The 25,064-nt window shown below is 42.0% G+C and overlaps 1 long non-coding RNA gene and 1 pseudogene across 1 annotated transcript; one reads left to right on the top strand and one right to left on the bottom strand.

Annotated features, from left to right (window-relative positions):
• Positions 1-5,068: 5,068 nt before the first annotated feature.
• Positions 5,069-5,410, top strand: LOC117310193 (large ribosomal subunit protein eL42-like; annotated as a pseudogene).
• A 6,215-nt stretch (positions 5,411-11,625) lies between these two features.
• Positions 11,626-23,333, bottom strand: LOC117310124 (uncharacterized). The gene is made up of 3 exons (XR_004524375.2): positions 20,563-23,333; positions 14,341-15,970; positions 11,626-13,120 (listed from the first exon to the last, which is right to left on the bottom strand). It is a non-coding gene; the product is annotated as an uncharacterized lncRNA (long non-coding RNA).
• Between the last annotated feature and the right edge of the window lie 1,731 nt (positions 23,334-25,064).

Below are 25,064 nucleotides of genomic sequence, written 5' to 3'. Positions count from 1 at the left end.
TAGCACTGGTGTTTTGGGGGTTTGTTTTTTTAATAAATTTATTTATTTATTTTTGGCTGTGTTGGGTCTTTGTTGCTGCACGCAGGATTTCTCTAGCTGCGGCGAGCGGGGGCTACTCTTCGTTGTGGTGTGCGGACTTCTCATTGCGGTGCCTTCTCTTGTTGTGGAGCACGGGCCCTAGGTGCGTGGTCTTCAGTAATTGGTGGCAACGTGGGGCTCAGTAGTTGTGGCTCACGGGCTCTAGAGCACAGGCTCAGTAGTTGCGGTGCATGGGCTTAGTTGCTCCGCGGCATGTGGGATCTTCCCGGACCAGGGCTCAAACCCGTGACCCCTGCATTGGCAGGGCAGATTCTTAACCACTGAGCCACGAGGGAAGTCCCTACACTGGTGTTTATTAGTTTTGTTACAAGGATGCCCAACATAGGAGGTCTTTCTTCATTGATATTTGACAGTGTAACCCTGAGCATTTTCTCCCAGGCTCAGAATGGCAAGCAAGAAAGGCTGTGAGAGTCAGAGATCACTCCGGATGAAAGGAAAGGAAGTCTGGGCTTTCATGAGTCACACTGGGGGGATGGAAGAATGATAAAAATCAAATGAAGGAGCCCTTCTGAAAGCTTAGCCTTTGCTGGCACCTACTAGTGCCCATGACAGATGTGCCAGCTTCATGGAGAATTATCCCCTGGAGGATAAATGCCCCAGGGCAGTTGTACATGTGAAGGGGATGGTGGGGGGGAGGAGGGGAAGAGTTGCAACTGGTCTAACAGGCTGGGAGACCTGAGAGGCTGCCGTGCATCTGTGGAAAAATAAAACTTCAGCCTGGATTCACTAATCATAACCATTACTTAGCACCACCTATGGGCATGCACTGCACTGCACTGAGGGTGTCACACACCTTCTCCGGAAACAGCAGGAGCCCCAACCCCACCAGCTCAGCAAAATGTAATTCTCTTTGTTTTAGAGATGCAGATAGCTCTAGGAGATTACTTGATTGGACCAGGGTCGCATAACTAACTAGTAGCTAGCAATCCTAATTTAGGATCAAAGTTGAATTTAATTCATACTCTTTTTTTTACAGCACCAGGACTCTTCCAAAAGACATACATTCAAGGCTTAATTCTCCCAATTATTATGTCTGTGATCCTGGCCCTCTCAATTCATTACTGGGAGTTTTGTGTTGACTGATTGAAGAGTTGATTTTCCTGCCTCATTCCAGAAGAGGTTTACCACCTTAAATCCTTACCTGCAATACGGGGAGAAACCCCTCCCAGTGTGTTTGTAGAGATTCGGAAAAAGGGATTAGGTCTGGAACACAATAACAACATAACTATCTTTAAAACCTGAAGACCTGCTACCTCATAAAATGTATCTTTGAACTTCATGACTCCAAATAGAAAGGGGAATTCTAAGTTGCCCCCCCCGAAATGTTTCCAACTTATTGATATGGAAACCACTGTCCTAAGGTCACGTGTCAGTTAACATTCACATCCTGAAAAATTCTCTTCACCCTGTGTGCCCAAAGAAAGACCTAGAAAACTCATTGTCTAGAGCTCAGTTGAAATTTAAAGAAACAAAGATACTAGATTGAACCATGTGAAATTACCATTACCAAAGGGGTTCGACATAATGGCAGGTCTTCGACATAATTAATGCAGGTCTTCAAAAAGACAGTACCATTATCACTGCAGAATGATTGGGCAAGCCCATCCTGGGCCAAATGTCAGCAGGCAGGCATAACAATCATCTGGGTGACTGTTTAATATGCAGATTATGGGCCCACCCACAGATCCAGTACTGGAGTTGGGGTTGAGGTACTTCAGGAATCTGGCTTTTTAAAAGGCATCCCAAGTACCCCAAGACAGAAAGACTGCTCTAGGGGACTTCCCCCTCGAGCATCTCCAAACCGGAAGAATATTCTGTTCCCAATAACTCCTAAAGACAGCATCTCAAGATGCTGCACTTCTCAAAGGGCATCCTTCGTCATGCTTAAGGGCAGGTCAGTTTGAGGACCTCTACTGTAAAAGTAGGCAAGCACCTGGTGACAGTTTCAAATCCATCTCCACAACTTTCTAGCTGTGGGAAGTCTCTTTTGAGTGCCCAGCTTTTTTGTTTAATGACCCACCCCTCCTTTTGTTGTTTTCTTTATTTTATTTTGTTTTGTTGCCTGAAATTAATGATTATTGCAAGGGAATCTAGACCACTTTTTGAATAGCTGCATTTGGGTAATGTACCCATTGCTCTAACCCTCCAGGAAAGAATTACTGTGGCTCCACTAGATGGTTTAGCGACTATTTATGCCCATCTTCCACATCGCAGACCCAGACCAAAGCCTAATTATTTCTACCATGTTTGTTTTGCTGCAGAATGGTAACATTTACAAGGACATGGGTTTTTCCTCTATCCTATAATTTGGATTGTTTAGTTTTCCTTTTTGGACTTCTTTGATGCTGCTGAAGAAAGAAGTCCACAAAAATCTGGAGAAAGGAAGAGAGTGGGCTGCAGGGGGCAGAGTAGGTGGAAATGTTGTTTGCTTCTCTGTCTCCTCGGCCCCCCACCACCACTTCCCCTAGCTGGACTAAGCTATCTCCTTCCTATTTCTGCTTTTCTGCCTCTTACAGCTGGGCTGAAATATGTCAGCAGTATCACTGACTTACTATGAAACCTTGAGCGGGTCTCTTTCCCTCTCCAGGCCTTGCTTCCTATGTAAACAGTGAAGGTATACAACCAGACAATCTCTAAATTTAGTAACTTTCTTTAGCCCACTGGACTGTCGCTCATTCCTCTGTGACAGCCATGTGACTTGGGTCAACTTATTTGACCCATCTGATAGACCGTCAAGATGAGTCACAGCCTTCTCTTTTCTATCTCTGATGAATAAAAATAAGTTGCTTCTTTATACCCAAGGCATGAAAATAGTAACCAATCCATGTTCCCTCAGAAGTCCCTGAGTTCCAAAGATGAGACCATTACTGTATTAAATTCTCCAAAGAGTTTCCAAGGCTTTAAATCATCTATCACATCCCTGACACACCCACCACACCCATTACCACACCCACTAGCCCCAATGCAACCTTAAAACCTTCTTGGGTTAATTTCTGCCTCTCCTCTCCCCTTTATTTCTTGCTGGAGGTTTCTATGAGAAATGTAATTCCACTTCTAGGTATGTACTCTAGAAAAGCATTTCCAAAATGTCCACAATAAGACATACAGAAGGATATTCACTGGGGCCTTATTTACCATAATGAATAATCAGGAAAAAAATGTCCATCAACTAAAATAATAATAAAACTCTGAGAAATCCATTTAACAGAATACTGTGGCAGCACTTCAAAAAAGAATGAGGCAGATCCAAAAGTACTAATATGGGTAGACTGATAAGACATATTGTTGAGTAAAAGAAGCATGCCAAAGAATGGTATGCATAGTATAACTTTTATGGAAAACAAATAAACTGTACATATTCTAAGTGTGTGTGTGTGTGTGTGTGTGTGTGTGTGTGTGTGTGTGTGTATATGTACCTACACATACACATACATACACACACATATACATAGCAGACATCTGGAAGGATGTGTAACAAACTGGTAACATTGTTTACCTCCAAGGAAGGGATGGTCAAGGGGACTTTGTGTTGAAATATTTTAATATTTTTACTCAAAGGTTATAATCATAAATTACTTAAGAAATTTAAATTAATTTGAAATAATACAGCCCCTAAGTATATAACAATAGCACAAGAAATGGGGGGAAGGAAAAGTTCTTACTCTATACATGAACTGGTATAACATAATTTGAAGATGACTGTTCAAAAATGTGATAAAGATGAATATTAAATAACATAAAGATAAAATTTTATTAGAAAAAAGAAATTTAACAAATAAGACAAGAGTGAAGAGAAAACAGAACCATAAAAAAATAATGCACATGCAGGTTAGCAAAGAGAAGGGAAAGGAAGAAAGAACTGATGGAACAAATATAAAATGACTAGCCAGATGGTAGATTTAAATATAACCATATCAATAGTAGAAATGTAAGTAATCTACACACCCCAATTAAAAGGCAGAGACTGTCAGACTGGATAAAAAACAAGACAACACATTATGCTGTCCTACAGGAAACTCACCTTCAATATAAAGACATAAAAAAGTAAAAGGTTAAAATGATGCAAAAAGACAGACCATGCACACACTAATCAGAGAGCTGAGTGCCCTTATGAATACTACACAAAGTAGACTTCAGGACAGGAATATTACCAGAGATAAAGAGAGTCGTTACATAATGATAAAGGGGACAATTCACCACCAAGACATAAGAATCCTAAATGTATATACACCTAAGATTGGAGCTTCAAAATGGCATGAAGCAAAAACTGCTAGAACTCAGAAGAGAAACAGGACAATTCCATGATTATAGTCAGGACACATCAACAACCCTCTTAGTAATAAAAGAACACAAAAGAAATTAGTAAGGACACAGAAGACCTGAACAACACTGTAAACCAACTTGACCTAATTGATATTTATAGAGAATTCTAGTCAACAAACAGCAGAATACACATTCTTTTCAAGTACAGCTGACCACTGAAAAGCACGGGGTTGAACTGCACAGATCCACTCATAGGCAGATTTTTTTCAAAAGTAAATACTAGAGTACTACACAATCCCTGATTGGTTGAATCCATGGATGTGGAACCTTGGATACAGAAGAAACCTTGGATAACGAAGGGCTGGCTATAAGTGAGTCATATGTAAATATGAAATAGTCACCAAGAGTATACTGGGTCATAAGTCAAATCTCGACAAAGTTTAAAAAACTGAAATTGTACAAAAGTATGTTCTCAATACTTTGAATTAATACTTTGAATTCACAACATAATTAAATTAGAAATCAAGAATAGAAAGATATTTGGAAAAATTTCCCACACTTCTAAATCACTCAAAGTCAAATGATAAATTATAAAAACTTGAATTGAAAATGAAAACACATGAAAAAGTTGTGGGATATAAATAAATCAGTGTTTACACGGAAATTCAAAGCATTAAAAATTTATAGGGATAGTACCCTGGTAAACATGGTAAACATTCCTAAGACCCACTAGACTTTCTATAAGAAGTGTGACTAGCACAAACCCAACAAAATGACATGGTACAAGAAGGGCAAGGATTCTGGCCTGTCCCAGGAAAGCAGTGTTACCACAGGAAGTAGAGTGGCTATGGTGAGCAGGCTAAGTGGATTTTCCGGCAAAGGCTAAAACTACAAAGAAAATTGTGCTAAGGCTTGAATGCTTAAGCCCTATTATACATCTAAAAGAATGCCAGCTATTGATAGATGCATGCATTATGAACTGGGAAGAGACAACAAGAGAAGAGGCCAAATCATCCCGTTCTGGGCTTCACCTTTTGTTTTATTATAAGGGAAATAAAATCTTGAGGTTATGTTAGCTTCAAAAAAATAAGTTTACATTAAGAAGAAAAGAATGGTCTCAAATCAATGCTCTAATGAGAATTCACCTTAAGAAACTAGAAAAAGAAAGGCAATATAAACTCAGAGCAAAGAGAAGGACATAAAAACCTGAGCAGAAATCTATGAAATAAAGCCAGAAAAACAAAGAAAGAAAATCAATGAAACCAAAAGTTGTTTCTTTGGGAAAAAAATAGGCAATTGATAAACCTCTACTCAGACTGATCAAGAAAGTGAAGGTACAAATTACAAACACCAAAAATGAAAAAGGGGAAATCACCAGATCTACTAACATTAGAAGAATAAGAAAATATTATGAACTAAGCCACTAAATTCACCAACTTGGATGAAATGGACAAATTCCCTGAAAAAAAAACACAGCCCTGACCTACTGTAGTAGACTGGGAGAACTCTAGTATTTATCTGCCTAAGGAACTCCAGGTAGAGAAATCAAAATGAGTAAGGAGAAAAAAGAACCCTCCTACACTGTTGTCAGGAATGTAAATTGGTGCGGGCACTATGGAAAACAGTACTGAGGTTCCTTTAAAAACTAAAAATAGAGTCGCCATGTGATCCAGCAATCCAAATCCTGGGCATATATCCAGAGAAAACTCTAATTGGAAATGATGCATGCACCCAAATTTTCATAACAGCACTATTTACAATAGCCAAGACCTGGAAGCAGCCTAAATGTCCACTGACAGATGAATGGATAAAGAAGAGGTGTGTGTGTGTGTGTGTGTGTGTGTGGTGTGTGTATGTATTTAATATATATATATATGTATATATATATATATATATAATGCAATATTAGCCATAAAAAAAGAATGAAATAATGCCACTTGAAGCAACATGGATGGACCTAGAGATTATCATACTAAGTGAAGTCAGACAGAGGAAGACAAATATTATATGATATCACTTATATGTGGAATCTAAAAAAAATGATACAAATGAACTTACAAAACAGAAATAGACTCATGTAGAAAACAAACTTATGGTTAACAAAGGGGAAAGGCGGGGAAGGATAAATTAGGACTTTGGTATTAACAGATACACACTACTATATATAAAATACTGATATATAAACAACAAGGACCTACTGTACAGCACGGGGAATGAACATTCAATATCTTGTGATAACCTATAGTGCAAAAGAATCTGAAAAAGAATGTGTGGGCATAATACATATATATACATATATATACACACACACAAAATCTGAATCACTTTGCTGTATACCTGAAACTAACACAACAATGTAAATCAACTATACTTCAATTAAAAAAACAATGAGTAGGGACGTGGAAGCACTGAACAAAACAAGTGTTTCTACTGGAGTAGAAAAACAGAGTTTAGAATAGCAGAAGCTAAAGAAGTAGAAATCAGCAAGTAGAGGATTGGTTAAGATCAGAGATTAGTTAAGAAGCCATGGCATAATTCGGTGAATGATGATGAGGGTCTGAACTACCAAGGTAGTAGTAAGAATGAAGAGAAGATTAAAATTTGAGAAATAGGTAACAATAAAATAAGGCAGAATTGGTGACTGACTGACTATGGGAAGGATGAAGGAGGAGGAGGAGCACAGAAGGGGCTCTTATGCATTGGGCTTGGGGACCAGGTGCTACTAATTCATACTGGGACTATGGCAAGCAATGGTGGTTGATGGCAGAGGAAGATCATGGTCTACATTTATGGAAATCAAGGTTGGGAATGTTTACCAAGCATCCGGATTTATAAATGTGACGCAAACGGGAGAAGTCAGCAGTGAAATAACTTACTGCATGGGTGTAAGTCTCTTGCCTAAGAGACTTACAGGAAAGAGAAGAGATGTGAATCAAGGGTAGAACCATGATGAGAAAATAAAGTTCAAGAAAAGCTTTATGATTGGGAATAAGGCAGTTCTAAGCAAGTGCAATCATGCACAAACATGTTAAGTAACGTCTTACAATATCAAAAAGTTGCAACAAACCTACATATCATAGAAAAACAGAATGGTTAAAAAGGAAGACACTAAAAAATGATATTTAAGAAGAGCATACAATAATTCAGACATTGCATACGTGTTTTCTACCTTTTAAAAACTATTACGGGGTTTTCCTGGTGGTGCAGTGGGTTGAGAGTCTGCCTGCCGATGCAGGGGACATGGATTCCTGACCCGGTCCAGGAAGATCCCACATGCCGTGGAGTGGCTGGGCGCGTGAGCCATGGCCGCTGAGCCTGTGCATCCGGAGCCTGGGCTCCACAACGGGAGAGGGCCACAACAGTGAGAGGCCAGCGTACCGCCAAAAAAAAAAAATATATATATATATGTATATATTTGTATATATATATATATACACATATATATATATTATGTATTTATATTATTTAAAACACTGAAAACATGCACAGCAAAGCTGGGAAAAAATACATCATTACGAAAATTGAAATCATATCAGGTATCTTTTCCAACCACAATGAGACAAGATATCAATTACTGGAAAAAATCTAAAAAATACAAATACATGGAGGCTAAACAATATTTTATGTATTTATATTATTTAAACACTGAAAACATGCACAGCAAAGCTGGGAAAAAATACATCATTACGAAAATTGAAATCATATCAGGTACCTTTTCCAACCACAATGAGACAAGATATCAATTACTAGAAAAAAATCTGTAAAAATTACAAATACATGGAGGCTAACAATACCCTACGTAATTACCAAGAAATCATTGAAGAAATCAAAGAGGAAATAAATATACCTAGAAAAAAATGACAATGAAAACACGATGACCCAAAACCCATGGGATTCAGCAAAAGCAGTTCTAAGAGGGAACTTTATAGCAATAAAATCCTACCTTAAGAACAAGAAACATCTCAAATAAACAACCTAAGCTTACAGATAAAGCAATTAGAGAAAGAAGAACAAAAAAACCCCAAAGTCAGCAGAAGGAAAGAAATCATAGAGATCAGAACAGAAATAAATGAAAAAGAAATGAAGGAAATGATAGCAAAGACCAATAAAACTAAAAGCTGGTTCTTTGAGAAGATAAATAAAATTGATGAACGGTTAGCCAGACTCAACGAGAACAAAAGGGGCAAGGCTCAAATCAATAGAATTAGAAATGAAAAAGGAGAAGTAACAACTGACACTGCAGAAATACAAAGGATCATGAGAGATTACTACAAGCAACTCTATGCCAATAAAATGGACAACCTGGAAAAAATGGACAAACTCTTAGAAATGCACAACCTTCCAAGACTGAACCAGGAAGGAACAGAAAATATTAACAGACCAATCAAAAGCACTGAGATTGAAACAGTGATTGAAAATCTTCCAACACACAAAAGCCCAGGACCAGATGGCTTCACAGGCGAATTCTACCCAACATTTAGAGAAGAGCTAACACCTATCTTTCTCAAACTCTTCCAAAATATAGCAGAGGGAGGAACACTCACAAACCCATTCTATGAGGCCACCATCACCCTGATACCAAAACCAGACAAAGATGTCACAAAGAAAGAAAACTACAGGACAATATCACTGATGAACATAGATGTAAAAATCCTCAACAAAATGCTGGTAAACAGAATCCAACAGCACATTAAAAGGATCATACACCATGATCAAGCAGGTTTTATCCAAGGAATTCAAGGATTCTTCAATATAGGCAAATCAATCAATGTGATACTCCATATTAACAAATTGAAAGAGAAAAACCATATGATCATCTCAATAGATGCAGAGAAAGCTTTCGACAAAATTCAACACCCATTTATGATAGAAACCCTCCAGAAAGTAGGCATAGAGAGAACCTTCCTTAACAAAATAAAGGCCATATACGACAAACCCACAGCCAACATCGTCCTCAATGGTGAAAACTGAAACCATTTCCTCTAAGATCAGGAACAAGACAAGGTTGCCCACTCTCACCACTCTTATTCAACATAGTTTTGGAAGTTTTAGCCACAGCAATCAGAGAAGAAAAGGAAATAAAAGGAATCCAAATCGGAAAAGGAGAAGTAAAGCTGTCACTGTTTGCAGATGACATGATACTATACATGGAGAATCCTAAAGATGCTACCAGAAAACTACTAGAGCTAATCAATGAATTTGGTAAAGTAGCAGGATACAAAATTAATGCACAGAAATCTCTTGCATTCCTATACACTAATGATGAAAAATCTGAATGTGAAATTAAGAAAACACTCCCATTTACCATTGCAACAAAAGAATAAAATATATAGGAATGAACCTACTTAAGGAGACAAAATACCTGTATGCAGAGAGTTATAAGACACTGATGAAAGAAATTGAAGATGATACAAAGAGATGGAGAGATATACCCTGCTCCTGGATTGAAGAATCAACATTGTGAAAATGTCTACATTACCCAAAGCAATCTACAGATTCATTGCAATCCCTATCAAACTACCACTGGCATTTTTCACAGAACTAGAACAAAAAATTTTGCAATTTGTATGGAAACACAAAAGACCCCGATAAGCCAAAGCAATCCTGAGAAAGAAAATGGAGCTGGAGAAATCAGGCCCCAGACTTCAGACTATACTACAAAGCTACAGTAATCAAGACAGTATGGTTCTAGCACAAAACAGAAATGTCGATCAATGGAACAGGATAGAAAGCCCAGAGATAAACTCACACACATATGGTCACTTTATCTTTGATAAAGGAGGCAAGAATATACAGTGGAGAAGAGACAGCCTCTTCAATAAGTGGTGCTGGAAAAACTGGATAGCTACATGTAAAAGCATGAAATTAGAACACTCCCTAACACCATTACAAAAAATAAACTCAAAATCGCTGAAAGAACTAAATGTAAGGTGAGACACTATCAAACGCTTAGAGTAAAAGATAGGCAGAAATCTCTATGACATAAATCACAGCAAGATCCTTTTTGACCCACCTCCTAGAGAAGTGGAAAAAAAGAAAAATTAACAAATGGGACCTCATGGAACTTCAAATCTTTTGCACAGCAAAGGAAACCATAAACAAGACGAAAAGACAACCCTCTGAATGGGAGAAAATATTTGCAAGTGAAGCAACTGACAAAGGATTAATCTGCAAAATTTACAAGCAGCTCATGCAGCTCAATATCAAAAAACAAACAATCCAATCCAAAAATGGGCAGAAGACATAAATAGACATTTCTCCGAGGAAGATATACAGATCACCAACAAACACATGAAAGAATGCTCAACATCACTGATCACTAGAGAAATGCAAATCAAAACTACAATGAGGGGCTTCCCTGGTGGCGCAGTGGTTGAGAGTCCGCCTGTGGATGCAGGGGACACGGGTTCGTGCCCCGGTCCGGGAGGATCCCACATGCCGCGGAGCGGCTGGGCCCGTGAGCCATGGCTGCTGAGAATGCGCGTCCAGAGCCTGTGCTCCGCAACGGGAGAGGACACAACAGTGAGAGGCCCGCGTACCGCAAAAAAAAAAAAAAAAAAAAAAAAAAAAACTACAATGAGATATCATCTCACACCGGTCAGAATGGCCATCATCAACAAAATCTACAAACAATAAATGCTGGAGACAGTTTGGAGAAAAGGGAACAATCTTGCATGCTTGGTGGGAATGTAAATTGATACAGCCACTATGGAGAACAGTATGGAGGTTCCTTAAACACTAAAAATAGAACTACCATACGACCCAGCCATCCCACTACTGGGCATATACCCTGAGAAAACCATAATTCAAAAAGAGTCATGTTCCACAATGTTCACTGCAGCTCTATTTACAATAGCCAATACATGGAAGCAACCTAAGTGTCCATCAACAGATGAATGGATAAAGAAGATATGGCTCATATATACAATGGAATATTACTCAGCCATAAAAAGAAACGAAATTGAGTTATTTGTAGTGAGGTGGATGGACCTAGAGTCTGTCATACAGAGTGAAGTACGTCAGAAAGAGAAAAACCAATACCGCATGCTAACACATATATATCGAATCTAAAAACAAACAAAAAAATGGTCATGAAGAACCTAGGGGCAAGACGGGAATAAAGACGCAGACCAACTAGAGAATGGACTTGAGGATACAGAGAGGAGCAAGGGTAAGCTGGGACAAAGTGAGAGAGTGGCATGGACATATATACACTACAAAACTTAGATAGCTGGTGGTGACGGCAGCCGCATAGCACAGGCAGATCAGCTCGGTGGTTTGTGACCACCTAGAGGGGTGGGATAGGGAGGGTGGGAGGGAGGGAGACGCAAGAGGAAAGAGATATGGGTACGTATGTATATGTATAACTGATTCACTTTGTTGTAAAGCAGAAACTAAAACTCCATTGTAAAGCAATCATACTCCAGTAAAGATGTTACAAAAATACATCAAAATATTAGTATTAGATGTTTTGAGTTTAGGGGTCCATGGGGTACTGCCATCTACTATTCTGTATCTTGCAAATTCGCTATAAAACACTTATGCACGAGTAAGACAACCTGTCCCCCCAGAAAGAAGAACCATGATATTTCCTTCCATCTCTAGTGACCACCCCCACGCCACGCCAGAGTTCTTGTGTAACACAGGACCTGGCGCTGAGGGCCCGCAATGGCTGTGTCAGTACCTGTTGTGAAGGCAGCTGGGAGCCTCTGTGCCCTCGGCCCCACCACGTCACCTGGAGGCCTCAGCCCAGCCCAGGGAGGTGAGATCCCTGCATCCGTCTGTACAGGGTCCTGCGTGTGCCCCTCCGGCGTGGTCTCATCTCCGCAGTCACACTGCCCTTTTCTGTCACGGGCCTTTCCCTCGGGGCCTCACCAGCCCTGCCTCCTGGCCTGGCTGGCAGGGCCTTCCCGGCAGCTCCTCAGAAAACAACTCCCAGTGGGAGGCAAGCACCCTGCACGGTGTGGATACTGGTCCTGCCGGGAGCGTGCCAGCTGCGACCTTGCCAGCCCAGGTGGCAACCGCAGCAGAGCCTCTGGGCCAGCCTTGGGCCCTGGTGCTGAACAAAGGCTCACGGTTCCTTCCACTCCTCTCGGCCACCTCACTAGGTCGGTGTACCGTCCTGTTCCTGGCCTGTGGCAGGGTGACATCTGGGCTGGGAGCCCAAGGACTTGCCCAGAGCCCACCAGACAGCAGTCGGCGTTACAGTGATGGTGACGAAGATGTTCTCTTTAAGTTCAGGCAGAGAGGGCAGGTCCCGTGCTCAGGGCCTCCGGGGCCTTTCAGGGTCTTGGGAGGCCGCAGCCTGGATGGTGTGGCCCCAGTGGGCTGAGGTGAAGCGATAGCGAGTGGAACGCCGCAGGCAGAAGTGGTGGAAGGGCCCCTCAGTCAGCCAGTAAGCCCCGTCACAACCTCATCCGTGAGGGGAATCCTGAGCTGTGACTTCTGGATTCAGGATTCCGAGGAGAAACTGTTGCCGCCTCTAAAAGCCGGCCATGCGCCCAGGTCTTGGCCCCTGTCCCAGATGTGGCCCCGCCCCAGATATGGCCCCACCCCCAGGGGTAGTCCCGCCGGATGTAGTCCCCCTCCAGGCCTCGGCCGGGCCCGCAAAGCACGCTGGGTGGGGCTCTCCCTGCGGAGGTTCTGTGCAAGGCTCGCTAGTTAGTTCGTCTAAAGGGTTATTGACTTACCGTTAACTAGATGCGATACACCAGGCCACTAGTGAGGGTGATAGAGAAGGTCCTGGTACTTTGGGGACCTAGAGAGTAGCCCAAAATTACAAATAGAGCTGTGATGGTGAAAGTGAGGTCACCATTCGTGTCTTGGGAGGGTCAAGGAAGGCCTCCCAGAAAGACCCCCGCTTTACATAGCAGTAAGGAAGAGGGAAAGGAGGGTGCTATGCAACCGTTTTTGAAGATCTGATGATGAAAAGTTCCCATCTGAAGGCTTATGGTTCCTTCAAAAGTGGGCCAAACAGCAAATCTGTTGAGGGGGAGGGAGGGGCAGGAGCTTGAGGAAAGTGAAGGAGGTTTGATATCATTTTGAGTATGATGAGAAGGAGCTGACTCAAGGACCAACACTGTAAGCTCCACAAGGGGAGGGAGCTTTGTTTTTTCTTGCTCATGTGTCCCAAATGCTTGAAACAATGACTAGGATACTTCAGCCAAAGACTCCTCTGGTTTCAGCTGGATGTGGACCGTGCACAGTTGATGTAGTTTCTTGTAAGTGACCTCCTTGCCCTTAGCCTCGTGTCCTGGGACAAAGCCACTGAACAAGCAACTCATCCTTTTTCTCCAGGTGACTATTTGTCGAAGTCTATTTTACATCTGGGGCAAAAACTAGGGAGGGGTCTTGTTCACTAGAGTGTCAGCTGAATCTGGAAGGGGTGACTGGCTTCGAAGATCCTTAATCCTACCTCCCCTCCTTGATGTATTTAAACTTTGGATCTCCTTAAGGTCCTCTCATCCTTTGGGGCTAAATTCTTTTTCTGGCTTTTCCTTGGGCCTGAAGCTTAGGAACACAGGGCTTCTGCTGACCTAGGCTGCTTCAGAGCTGGGGAATTCCTTGGCCTTGACTATCTCCCTGGACTGTTTAATCTTTGAAAGAATACCTAAATTCACCTCCATCATCATATTCCTAAAGTGGAAACTCAACTTAGAGAAGATACTGTCCTCTGGTGAGCTCCTTCCCTCTAGAATTTTTCCCGAAGGACTGGGGCTAGGCTTTAAGGTGGGGGCAGGGTCTGGGGCTGAGGAAGCAATGGGGGATTGGTTAAGTGTATTTGGACTGGGGGAGGGGGACGCTAGAGATTGAATAAGAGAAAGGGAGACTAGTGTGGGACTGCTATCAAAGAACATAAGGGTAGCCAGCAGGGACTCACTGTGCGAAGAGGGGGACCTCTGAAGAGCTAGCTACATTTATGCTGCAGAGTCTCCCAAGATTTTGGAATTCGGAGACTCCTATGGGCTATGCAGTTACCATGGTTGGCCTTCACATCTCTAGAAGGGTTGGAGGGCTGTGGAGTAGTGCTCAACAGCAAGTGATGCTAAAGAAGGTGCAGAAGAACTGAGTTGGTAGTATGCCCTCCGTTGTTTTAGAATGATCCCTTCTTCTTTGTCCTCCCAAATCTGGAAATCCACACTCTTTGTGACATATCTTCAGGAGCTTCTGGACAGCAGAGCTAAGGAAAGAGTGTCTACTTGCTTCCACATGCCTGATTGCAGGGTCTCCCCAGAGACAGAACTCGCTGGATGAAAGGAGAAAGCTCCTCCTGCTGGAAATCACAGTATGAGAAGGTAGGGAAAAGCAAGTCCTTAACAGACAGCTGCCCCCAGGAGGAAGTTGAAATGGACAAGGTTTTTGAGCAGTCAACGCCTACGTTTTTTGCAATAGAAGTCAGTCAAAGGGGGTTTTCTGAAGATGAGGTCTCTGGAACAGTGTTCAGTAGGATTTAAATCAAGCCAAATTGAGTCAGTATTAAAGGAGAGTCTGGCAGTGGTGGGGTAGAGACTGTTGGTGATGATGGGGTGACAGGCAAATGAATCAGTGGGATTCATGGAGTGAATGGGATGTTGTGAGTGATAAGAGGTTGAGTTCCTGACAACAAGGGTAGGATCATGCAAGAGGAGGGATCTGGTTGGGGAAGAGAGTCTAGTATCTGAGTGTGTTCTAGGGGAAAGGAGGAAGGGTAGATGATGGGGGCAGAAGATGGTCCCTTAAGATTGTAGCTCCGGAGGCAGAAAGGGATCTGCAGTGTTGAGATTGAATAAGGGGACCTGGGGGGCAGAGTGGAGGCAGAGAGGACCTTCGTGGAAAAGATGAGAAAGCTGGTAATGGGGCGAAATAAGGATAAATGAAATGTTAGGAGAGATCAAGGCAAGGAGGACTCCCAGGGAGAGGGGAGAAGGCCATCATGGGAGTGGGAAAAAAGATGAGCGAGAATGTGGGAGCCAATGACAGAGCCTCTGGTGGCAGAGAGGCCAGTATAGAGATGAAAGGAGTGATGAGGGAGGGGGACCAATTATGAAGAACAGGGCAGAGAAGAAAACAGAGCAAGGCACGAGAAGAAAACAGATTATGCAGGAGCAGAGTCAGATACAAAATTGGGAGCAGCAGGGGAAGATGAGACTCTGTAGGGTCCTGGAAGGAAAGGCTGATAAATAGGCCAGAAGTGAAAGGGCTCAGACAGAGGGACTGATAATTGATCTGCTGGAAGGTCTGGTGAAAGGGTGGAGGCCAGAGTTAAAGAAGGCTCAACAGAACAGAAGGGGACACAGAGGAAGCAGCATCTTTCACAGGATTCCCCAAAGCAGAAGGTCAGCCACCACAGTGATGCTTTCCCAACCCTCCCTGCACAGATCTTGACCCAGCAGTTACCAAAACCGCAAGAGGCTGCAAGCTGCTGCCAGGAACAGAGTAGAAACAAGAGGGTCTGGCAAGAGTAAGGGCACCTGAAGCATGCTGCCCCTTCCCATGCCCCACATCTGAGACTTCATTATACTCCTTTATACCTCACCCCAAGGCTTGCTTTCTCATTCTGGTTTCTGCGGGTTCCTCCTTCAGGGGAAATGCCAGGCTGCACTGGGGCCCTAAAATTATATAGCCCATGCTAGGAAGTGGGAAAAGGAAAAAAGGAAAGAGATTAATGACTTCCAGAAAAGGTCCCATGCCACCACAGCTTCTTTCCGGCAAGTTCAACAAGCCACTAAAACAAGAGAAAAAGTGAAAGTTAATTTGACCTGAAAAAATGAAAATCTGCCACGCCATTCATCAAAATGGGAAAACAGACACAGATCACAGATAAAGCCAGGTGCAAAGTTAGCAGAAAATTATAGTTTTCCCAAGGAAACACTACAGCTATAAAGTGTCCGAATGACACTCAGTAGCATAACTATTACTTCGTTACTGAGAAATCCTGTTTTCTAAAATTACAGTTTATCAGAAACTTTGCTTTTGAAGTAAGAACAAAACATCCCACTCTTGCCTGAAGGATCTAATTCACACTGACACAGAGCACCTGCCTTAATTTTCAACCCTGGTGCAGATTCAGATAAGGGGGTTTGGGATATTAACATTTCACATCTATCTTAATTTGTAGTTTCTAAGGAAAGGAAACCTAGTGTCCGCTTTGCCATCCAGACAAGATGTTGGCCCTTTATGCACAGCCCTGCTTTACTTTAACATATCAAAATTCTATTTCATATAAATTTCACCTAATGCCACCCTTCTCCAAAATCATATCATAACTTTTCTCTTTCTTGGTGACACACCCCATGGTTCCTCCAATGTGTGACCTCCTTCGTTGAAATGAGCCAATAACCCTGACTTTGTCAGACTACAGATTTGCTCTGGGTGTCCTGATTAGCACATTTGGAGATTCTCTTGATAGTCGGTCAAATCCCCCCCCTACGAAGGATTGGCCTCCAAGATAGTAATAATGTGCATATCTGAGATTCCTTGAGTCTCAAGACGTTCAAGATTTGTTTGTCTTTGATTGCATGGTTTTACATTGAATTTAGATTCTGGTTGTCTTCTTTGGTCCTTCAATATCAGTTTATTTGTCTCCTGGAATTTTTGGTTTCCTATCAGACTCGTCTTCCCTGGTGAAATTTGGCTTTTAACACCCTGTCCTGCCTTCTGTTTATCTATTGTCTTCTATTTGTCTATGAGAACTTTCCCCAGTGTTTTCTGGGTATGAGAACTTGGCTTTGGCAAAGAGCTCGCCACACTTTCTGAGAGCCAGGTGGCTGCTGATTTCTCAGGTCAGTAAGTAGAGGCAGCTTAACCTTGGGGTTGAGGACTCACAACACAAGTGATGTTTTACCTTTGATCAACAGTCAAGCAATCTCTCATGGGCTTGTCTGCTAACAAGCTTGTGCTACCTCCTGGCATAACTTCACTGAGGATAAATTAAAATTATAGTGGCCACTTGGGGAGCTTTGACATGAACAAGGATGTTCATTCGAGAAATGCCTGAGGCATAAAGGGAAAAGAAACTCTCAAGAGGAGATTGTATAACTGGTCTGCCTAAAAAAGAGAGAACACTGTGATTAATGTAGGAGATTTCCCTCTATTCCCATTCTTTAGGAATTAATAAGGACTGGCTTTTAATTGTATGGCTTCATAATATTGTCAGGGACTTGAGTTACTGTTTAAAGCAGCTGTAATGACTTTCTCTTTTGTGTCTCTGTATATGTGAAAAAGGTTTTCCTGCATCTAAACTTTCTCCCTTCTCCTTACAGAAAAAAGACAATCTCTTACAGTGATAATTTCATATTTGTCTAAAGCTACCTCTCTCTCACTTTTTGTTTTGTTTTGTTTTGTTATTGTTCTATCCTTCTCTTTTCCCCTCACTTGGGACATTTTTTAAAGATTAATTACTCAGAGGACTTCCCTGGTGGCGCAATGGTTAAGAATTCACCTGCCAATGCAGGGAACGTGGGTTCGAGCCCTGGTCCAGGAAGATCCCACCCACATGCCACAGAGCAACTAAGCCCATGCACCACAACTGAGCCTGTGCTCTAGAAGACTCGAGCCACAGCTACTGAGCCCGTGTGCCACAGTTACTGAGCCTGCACTCTAAAGCCCTCGAGCCACAACTACTGAGCTTGTGTGACACAACTACTGAAGCCCACATGCCTAAAGCCCGTGCTCTGCAACAAGAGAAGCCACCACAATGAGAAGCCTGCTCACCACAACGAAGAGGAGCCCCCTCATGCCGCAACTAGAGAAAGCCCACACGCAGCAATCAAGACTGAACGCAGCCAAAAAATAAATAAAATTACAAAAAGACATCTATCCTATGATTTCACTTAAAAACAATTTTATATTTTGTAATCTTAAAATATTTGTTTCAACAATGATCCTTTTCTTGCCCCATAAAATCAATATACAAAATTTAGAAATTTTAAGTCTTGAAGTTTTAATACTAGTCATGTGCACTAGAATATTGTCTTAGCATTAATTTTATATAGTAAAACCAGGGCAGTATAGACATAGGGTTGTCTTTCATCAATATGATTAACTCATTCCAATTTGTCCAAATTTAACAGAAATATTACAGGATACTTTAAAATATATACCTTATAAACTTGTATTCATGAGACAAAATTTAAAAAATGTTAAAATGTAAAAAGCTCTTATATTGAAAGTAAGATCTCTCATAGCTATAGTAATGAAGGCTATTCTTTAAATACATTTGTCTACATTTTATAATGCAAAATAAACAGTTTATTGGCATTTTTCTTGTCTCTTAGATATTTTTACTATTTAGTATGCAAAACAGTGACAGTTTTTTTCTGAGCAATTAATCTTTTTTAAATTAATTAATTAATTTTTGGCCTAGTTGCTCCACGGCATGTGGGATCTTCCCACACCAGGACTCGAACCCATGTCCCCTGCATTGGCAGGCAAGTTCTTAACACTGCACCACCAGGGAATTCCTGGATAGATGTCTTTTAAAGGGTTTTGATTTTATAAAATTCTTAAATACTACAAATCATGAGGACTTAATGTTTTAGCTAAAATTGTAATTTCTAAATACTTAGTTAAAATGTTAAGACTAGAAAATGTTGAATTACTTGCTATATAATATGTCGATACCTGAACAGTTTCTAAGCTAAAAATATATATATATATATATATATATATGTGTGTGTGTGTGTGTGTGTGTTTGTGTGTGTGTATATATATACATATATATATACACACACACACATACATATAGTTTTAATTTACCCATATTCATATACAGTATATAAGGGCCATAAATTAATAGAGTATGTAAGCACCTTTGGCTGATGTGTTTATTCTGTTTCCTGAAAATGTAAAAGGTAATCTAAAACGTGTACCCATAAAAATTTAGTTAAGCAGTTCTTGGTTTCTTGCCTTTTAGTTTTCCCTGCGTCTGGAGAAAACAAAAATTGGTTACCTTGGCTAAATGTGGTAATCAATAAAAATTATAAAGACTATACTTATATAATAATTACAGAAAATGTGAATATGTATGTAAGATAATGAATATAGTTTGTTAAGGAATTATTCGTTTATTAAATGATAATTCAGTGTAATATATACACTTGTTTTAATATGCAGAGATAAAGTATATCATAAAAACTAAAATTTCATTATATATGCATTATGTATTTATGTATGTCTACATATACATACAAAGGCATATTAATTTAATTCTATAAATGACAAAAAGGAAAATTCAAAGATATATTCCATATTAATAGATTTATTCATAGAAAAAGGCTTATAAATCTTTTACTGCAAATTGTAATATGCACAAAAAGAGTAATATTAGGGTTTTCTTTCCATAAAATGACCAAGTTATTTTGTGCCTAGATAAGAGTTTTCTTTTTTTTATTATTATTTATTTAATTTATTTTTGGCTGCATCAGGTCTTAGTTGCTGCCCTCGGGATCTTCGTTGAGGCACGCGGGATCTTTTAGTTGCAGCATGCCAGATCTTTTGTTGTGGCACACGGGCTTCTCTCTAGTTGTGGCGTGTGCGTTTTCTCTTCTCTACTTGTGGTGCGTGGGCTCCAGAGCATGTGGGCTCTGTAGTTTGCGGCATGCAGTCTCTCTAGTTGAGGTGCGCAAGCTCAGTAGCTGTAGCACGCGGGCTTAGTTGCCCCGTGGCATTTGGGATCTTAGTTCTCTGCCCAGGGATCGAACCCACGTCCCCTGCATTTTAAGGCGGATTCTTTACCACTGGACCACCAGGGAAGTCCCAAGAGTTTTCGTTTGAATTACCAAAATATCCTGTTAACTTTCTGTCCTTCTCTTGAATAACACAAATTTCTTCTTTTTTTAAGTTACTAGGTAAGATATCAGAGGAAGACTGTGGTCAAACTTCAATGAAAAGGACCTTACCAGGTACTGTAAACAAGTAACACAGCGGTAATTCCAGGCCTCCAAAGTCAACAGACACTGGAAGGCTGTCCTGGGACCTCAAACAGAGGAATCGGAGGAATCATTCCAAAGTAGAAAACTGCAGGAAGGGTCACCCTCCCCCAAAACCCACCAGACAAGACCACCAGAGCCACAAATTGCTATGCTTTAATCTGCATGTGTTTTTGCTCTTTTTCTTTACTCTTTCCTCTCTGCCAAGTTAAGGTTTAAATTATTGACACTTCTTATCTATGAACTATGATAACTCAAAGGTCTTTATCCTTAATACTATTTTATTTTTCACCTTAGTCACTCCTCGGTGTGAGTCCAATACGAGGCAGCATGCAATTACCCCGTCTGTTGGGTGTGTATGTACTTTCCTTTGGGTGCCACCCAACTTCCTTTGCTATCAATTTCATGGAATTAATCAGCCGATTTCATTCTTTGGTTGGTAAGACTCAACCAAAATTGATCTGGGGATAAAAATAGTGTTATAGTAGGCCAAACAACCAGAATTCTAAAACCCCCTATCACGTCATACATAGTAAGGAAGGTTTCAGTCCTAAACAAAATAATGCTCAGAAACCTTTTGTGAAAATTCAGCTATTCCAAACAAATTTTCACTAAAGCCAGTGATGGAGATGAAAGGAGTGACAAGGGGGTACTTTGAGAAAACAGAACACAGGGAATTCCCTGGCAGTTCAGTGGTTAGGACTCCATGCCTTCACTGCCAGGGGCCCAGATTCAATCCCTGGTCGGGGAATTAAGACCCAGAAGACCTGTGCAGTGCAGCCAAAAAGAAAAAAAAAAAAGAAAAGAAAAGAGAACACAATGAGAGGAAAGGAGAGAGTTAAGAGTTCAGTGAAGGTAGATGGGCCCCAAAGGATACTCAGGTAAAAAGACAACAGAAGTAAATATGCCTCTGCAGAGTCCCCAGAGAAGATGGAAGCCAGTGCTATGGAGTCTGTAAATGGTCTGGAACATGGGCCTCTGTGGAATCCAGTAAGAAGGTAGAAGCCACAGGTACAAGGGCTGAGAGAGGGCCTGGTTATAGGTCCTCTGAGGGTCACTGAGAGGTTGAAGGCAGAGACTGAACTGAACCCCTCAGAGGAATGGTGGGAGGGATGGGACTATGAGGTGGCAGCATCTTCCATAGACTCCCCAAACAGCAGAATGTCAGCTTCCATGACCACTCCTCCCCACTCACAGTGGGGATCTTGATGAAACAGTGGCCACAGACTTCCTGCAACAGGGAGCTTGGCCATGTGTCTGCAGAAGACAAGAGGAATAAGCTAAAATCAAGAGGGCTGGGATGGGGGCCTCACAGAGCTAGAAACACATTACATCCCCCCACATCCCAGACTTCACAATGCTTCTCTTATTCCTCATGCCAAGGCTTTCTTTCACATTCCCTTCCCTACAGGTTTTCCCTCCAATGTCAACCCTAGGCTGCACTGGGCCCTGGAACTGCATAAGTCATCCTAGGAAGAGGGATACAGGAGAGAGGGGGAGAGATTAATCTCCTGTTCATTAGGAAAGCCTGTTCTGTGCTACAGTGGATTCTTTTCAGTCAGCCTCTCCACTGTGAGAATCCAAAAATCTGGGTTACTTGTGGTGAAGAGAGGAGCAAAGTGTTATTTTAGGAGGCTGAGTGGAATGATCCTTTGGGGGAGACATTTGGGAGACGAGGAGTCTGAAAGCACCAAATTTGGTATACAGAATTGTCCATGACAATAATAGTAAAAACTTTCACAGACATTAACTCATGTGATCCTCATGTGTACCTACTAATATGTACTCATGGTTACTTTTTTTTTTAACTTTTTCTGTTCACTGAGAGGACCTAAAAGCAATGATATCCCAGTAGCACTGTTAACTGAGAATCCATCCCTCATTCTTGGAAAATAGTTGTGCTGCCAGTTCCAGCAAAGCCTCATCATCTGGGTGGGAAAGGACTGAGTGCCCTGGGCTAGGACTGTTTCAGGGAAGGAAATAGTTCAGTGCTTAATTCAGCAGTTAGAAACTTTAAAGTTGTTTGCCAGGAGTGAGGTGTGCCTGTAGCACTCTTAATCATCCTCACAGTATCTTTTGTAAAGACTACATTGCTGGGGGACGAGGGGAAGATGGCGGAAGAGTAAGACTCGGAGATCACCTTCCTCCCCACAGATACACCAGAAATACATCTACACGTGGAACAACTCCTACTGAATGCTGGCAGAAGACCTCAGACCTCCCAAAAGGAAAGAAAGTCCCCACGTACCTGGGTAGAGCAAAAGAAATAAGAATAAACAGAGACAAGAGGATAGGGACGAGACCTGCACCAGTGGGAAGGAGCTGTGAAGGAGGAATGGTTTCCACACACTAGGAAGCCCCTTCGTGGGCGGAGACTGCGGGTGGCGGAGGGGGAAAGCTTTGGAGCCACAGAGGAGAGCACAGCAACAGGGGTGCGGAGGGCAAAGCAGAGAGATTCCCGCGCAGAGGACGGGTGCCGACCGGCATTCACCAGCCCAAGAGGCTTGTCTGCTCACCCGCCGGGGCGGGCGGGGCTGGGAGCTGAGGCTCGGGCTTTAGTCGGAGCACAGGGAGAGGATTCGGGTTGGCAGCGTGAACACAGCCTGAAGGGGGTTACTGCACCACGGCTAGGCGGCAGGGAGTCGGGGGAAAAGTCTGGACCTGCCGAAGAGGCAAGAGACTTATTCTTCCCTCTTATTTTCCTGGTGCGCGAGGAGAGGGGATAAAGAGCGCTGCTTAAAGGAGCTCCAGAGACGGGCGCAAGCTGCGGCTATAATTGTGCACCACGGGGACAGGCATGAGATGCTAAGGCTGCTGCTGCCACCACCAAAAAGCCTGTGTGCGAGCACAGGTCACTATCCACACCACCCTTCCGGGGTGCCCGTGCAGCCCGCCACTGCCAGGGTCCCAGGATCCAGGGACAACTTCCCCGGGAGAACGCACGGCGCGCCTCAGGCTGGTACAACATCACGCCAGCCTCTGCCACCGCAGGCTCGCCCTGAACTCCGTACCCCTCCCTCCCCCCGGCCTGAGTGAGCCAGAGTCCCCAAAGCAGCTGCTCCTTTAACCCAGACCTGTCTGAGCGAAGAACAGACGCCCTCCAGCGACCTACACACAAAGGCGGGGTCAAATCCAAAGCTGAGTCCCAGGAGCTGTGAGAACAAAAAAGAAAAAGGGAAATCTCTCCCAGCAGCCTCAGAAGTAGCGGATTAAAGCTCCACAATCCACTTAATGTACCCTGCATCTGTGGAATGCATGGATAGACAACAAATCATCCCAAATTGAGGAGGTGGCCTTTGAGAGCAAGATATAATATTTTTTCCCCTTTTCCTCTTTTTCTGAGTGTGTATGTGTATGCTTCTGTGTGAGATTTTGTCTGATTAGCTTTGCTTCCACCATTTGTCCTAGGGTTCTATCCATCCATTTTTTGTCTTTTTCTTCTTTTTTGAAAAAAAATATTTTTTTCATAAAAATTATTTTTAATTTTAATAACTTTATTTTAGTTTGTCTTACTTTCTATTATTTTACTTTATCTTTCTTTCTTTCCTTCCTTCCCTCCTTCCTTCCTCCCTGCTTCCCTCCATCCTTCCCTCCCTCCCTTCTCCCTTCCTTCCTTCCTTCTTTCTTTCTTTCTTTCTTTCTTTCTTTCTTTCTTTCTTTCTTTCTTTCTTTCTTTCTTTCTTTCTTTCTTTCTTTCTTTCTTTCTTTCTACCTTTTCTCCCTTTTATTCTGAGCCCTGTGGATGAAAGGCTCTTGGTGCTGCAGCCAGGAGTCAGTGCTGTGCCTCTACGGTGGGAGAGCCAAGGTCAGGACACTGGTCCACAAGAGACCTCACAGCTCCACATAATATCAAACTGCGAAAAATTCCCAGAGACCTCCAACTCAAGAGCAGCACCCAGTTTCACTCAACGACCAGCAAGCTACAGTGCTGGACAACCTATGCCAAACAACTAGCAAGACAGGAACACAATCCCACCCATTAGCAGAGAGGCTGCCTAAAATCATAATAAGTGCACTGAAACCCCAAAACACACCACCAGACGTGGATCTGCCCACCAGAAAGACAAGATTCAGCCTCATCCACCAGAACACAGGCACTAATCCCCTCCACCAGGAAGCCTACACAACCCACTGAACCAACCTTAGCCACTGGGGACAGACACTAAAAACAACGGGAACTATGAACCTGCAGCCTGCAAAAAGGAGACCCCAAACACAGTAAGATAAGCAAAATGAGAAGACAGAAAAACACACAGAAGATGAAGGAGCAAGATAAAAAGCCACCAGACCTAAAAAATGAAGAGGAAATAGGCAGTCTACCTGAAAAAGAATTCAGAATAATGATAGTAAAGATGATCCAAAATCTTGGAAAGAGAATACAGAAAATGAAAGAAACATTTAACAAGGACCTAGAAGAACTAAAGATGAAACAAACAGTGATGAACAACACAATTAATGAAATGAAAAATACTCTAGATGGGATCAATAGCAGAATAACAGAGGCAGAAGAATGGGTAAGTGACCTGGAAGATAAAATAGTGGAAATAACTACTGCAGAGCAGAATGAAGAAAAAGAATGAAAAGAATTGAGGACAGTCTCAGACTTCTGGGACAGTATTAAATGAACCAATAATCGAATTATAGGGGTTCCAGAAGAAGAAGAGAAAAAGAAAGGGACTGAGAAAATATTTAAACATAGTTGAAAACTTCCCTAATATGGGAAAGGAAATAGTTAATCATGTCCAAGAAACACAGAGAGTCCCATACAGGATAAATCCAAGGAGAAATACGCCA

This window comes from Tursiops truncatus, chromosome X (assembly GCF_011762595.2).
Source record: "Tursiops truncatus isolate mTurTru1 chromosome X, mTurTru1.mat.Y, whole genome shotgun sequence".
Classification (NCBI taxonomy): domain Eukaryota; kingdom Metazoa; phylum Chordata; class Mammalia; order Artiodactyla; family Delphinidae; genus Tursiops; species Tursiops truncatus.
The sequence above is the reverse complement of the archived record's forward strand: the minus strand, read 5'-3'. Positions and strand labels throughout refer to the sequence as shown.